Genomic DNA, 3,411 nt, shown 5'->3' on the forward strand with positions numbered 1-3,411 from the left:
CTTCTTCTTCTTCTTCTTCTTCTTCTTCTTCTTCTTCTTCTTCTTCTTCTTCTTCTTCTTCTTCTTCTTCTTCTTCTTCTTCTTCTTCTTGCCAGTGTTGTCTGTCTACATAACCTTGTCAGTGCTAGAAGTCTCTATGTAGATTATGCTGTCCTTGAACTAACAGACATCCCCCTGCCTCTGCCTCACAAATGCTGGTATCAAAGGCTTGCATCATTATGCCTGGGGTCTTTTTTGGGGGGTGGGGATCATTGTCTGGTTTTGATATCAGGGTAGTAGTAGCTTTATAAAAATAACTTGGAAGGTTTCCTTCATTTTCTATTTTGTGAACTTATTTGAAGAGTGTTGGTATTAGTTCTTTGAAAGTCTTAAAGAACTATGCACTAAATCCATCTCTAAACTTTGTTAGTTGGAAGATATTTAGTTACTACTTCTATCTCATTAAATACCATTACTCTTTTAAAAATTATTTCATTTTGATTTAGATTTATTAAAACATTTATATCTAAAAGTGAATTCATTCTTCAACTTTTGTGAAATATAAAAATTTAAAATATGCTCTGTGATTCTCTGAATTTCCTCAGTGTCCATTGTAACGTGTCCCTTTCAGCTCTAATGTGATTAATTTTGATCCCCTCTTTCTTTTTCAATATGTCTAAAGGTTTGTCAACTTATTTTTTTCCCTAAGAATCAACTTTTCATTTTTTTTCAGTACTATTTAAAAAACATAATGCATTCCTTGGTATAAGATCTTCTAGAACAGATTTTCTTCCCTCTTTTTGTGTTTGTGTTTTGTTTTGTTTTGTTTTGTTTTGTTTTGAGACAGTCTCTTCTGTGTAGCTCTGACTGGAACTCACTCAGTAGACCAGGCTGACCTCGAACTCAGAGATACCAGCCTCTCAAATGCTGGGATTAAAGGCAGGTGCCACCATTGCCTTGCTCAGAACAGGTTTTTCAAACCCCTCAGAAACACAGAAAGCTCTTCTGTTATCCTAACAGGTATTTGCCATTCCTAAAATGTTCTCATTTTCAACCACAGTTATATTAATATGCAATTATTCAGACATCTTATTCAATTCCTTCCAGGTTGAAGTGCTGTAGACATCAGGACATTAGTAAAGCAGAGCCTCTCCCTGCTTCTAACCCAGGAAAGCACAATCCTATGTGGCACAGACAAGGAGATAACCAACCACATAATTAGCTGTAAGTAATCAGAACCTGGGACAGTAGAAATGTGCCATATGTGATATCAGCGAACTCAAGAGTCTCTTCTCACATATGATTTCATGCCAATGTTACTAAGTCATGTTCTACAAGTGCCTTGACTCCTTTTGTATTCTGCATAGATGGAAATTCCATGGAACTGAGTTGCCCAGGAGATTACTAATAAAGCTGCATTATATCAAGTCATCACAACTCAAACCCAGTAGCTCCTGTTCACGTCAAGGCGACTGATGTCCTGGCCAGTCTCTCATATGATAGGGCTCTACACCAATCTTTGCTAGAAGTCAGATGGAAGAGGAAGCCAGTGTAGCAATCTGCCACACTTACATAGTGTTCTGAAACACAGCCTTGGGGTGTGGGTGGGGGGCATGAGCTCTGGAGACCAGGTAAGTGGGAGATAATGCTGCTTTTGCATAGACATCAGACCAGCAATATGTGCATTTAACAGAGCTGTGCTGGGGGAAAGGGAGGCAAGGGAGCTAAAAATGGGCAAAGAAAGGATGTTATCAACATATTGGGGGGGAAATCAAACAGTTGAGGCAGAGCAATGCTAACCTTCATTGGAAAAGTGCTGCTAGAATGTTGAAAATTCCAAGAGATGCCTTTAAGTAATCACTTGCAGGTCCCTTATTTCACATCATGTGCTGGGAGCTGGCAAGACTCTATCAGAGAAAGGGTACAGCTCTAAGCCTGGGTTATAGCCAAAGAATTCCATGCTACTTACTTCATCCTATCATAATCTGACAGTAGGAATTATACTCTTAAGAAAATATTGTTCAGCCTAATAGCTAGAAAAGAATAATCAGGGAGCCAGGAACGCAAGGCTCAGCAGAGCCTGCAGGGAAAGGGTTGCTAATTCTTGGCATCATGTTTCTATGCAAACATAGAAGTTGGTATGCTGGGGGCCTGATAACTCAGAGAGTTTGCATCAAGTGCCACTAAAGCAAAGTGCAAATCCATAAAAGGTAAAGAAATGAGATTTCATTGAACATGAACATATAGAAGCTAAGTCAGTGATAAATCTCGCCAAACACACACACACGTTGATTAAAATGGGAAAAAAATATTCTAACACAAAAGTGTAACTTGGGAACCAGGGGCACATGTCTGTGACTTTGACATTCAGAAAGTTGAGGCAGGAGAGTGGTGAGTTTGACCAGCTGGGGCAACATAGTAAGACACTTCTCTCCTTCCAAACAAGAAGGGGAATTTGGACTTTAACAGAAGGAAAAGCAGCAGTGGTTAGAACGTGCACCGAGCAGTTGTGCAAGTTCTTTGGAGTGTGTTTCTGTGTGTTCATTCAGCATGCCTCACAGAGCAGGGTACTGAGCATGGATGGAAAAATCCTGATGACACAAGACTCTGGGAAATATTTGCCTCTACCATCAGGGTTTGGGGTCCATTCCTTGGGGCAGGAAATAACAAGATTTGACTGTCAAAGAAAAACTACATCCTAGACAGAATAATGGCACCACAGAGATGTCACAGAGTTGGAGGGAGCTGTGTATAAACCCACATATTTTCCAACAGGGAGATTACAGTAAGTGAGGCAGTGGAGCTTAAGAATCTGAGGACAAACACCAAAGCCTTATCCCATGGGAAAGAAAAATTAAGGGAGACATTGAAGAAGCAGCAAACAGCCCTCACGTAGTATCTGCTACCTTTCTAGACCCTCAGGCACAGCTCAAACGTAAAATCACTAGATTAGATGATCCCTAAGACAAATTAAGTTTAAACGTTCAATATTAACTTTATGTTAAAGAGCATAAAACAACACTAGGCGAAATCAAAGCTACTTGTTGAGAGATTTTATCAATATATGATGAACTACACTGCTCAGTTAAAAATCCACTGCCCTACAGTAGAATTTGGACATAGTAAGTGAGTTGGTTCTAAATAGAGTTTAGCTTCTTTCCATCTAAAATCCCTTTGCATCCAAGAAAGTATGGGATCTCAGGTATATAAAAATAACTGTACATCAAACATCTACTGGTAATATGTCACAAAGAAATTTAATTAAAAACAATTCTTTATGTGGCACACGCCTTTAATCCCAGCACTTGGGAGGCAGAGGCAGGTGGATTTCTGATTTCGAGGCCAGCCTGGTCTACAAAGTGAGTTCCAGGACAGCCAGGGCTATACAGAGAAACCCTGTCTCAAAAAACAAAACAAAACAAACAAACAAAA

The sequence above is a fragment of the Mus caroli genome, chromosome 10, assembly GCF_900094665.2.
Source record: "Mus caroli chromosome 10, CAROLI_EIJ_v1.1, whole genome shotgun sequence".
NCBI lineage: Eukaryota > Metazoa > Chordata > Mammalia > Rodentia > Muridae > Mus > Mus caroli.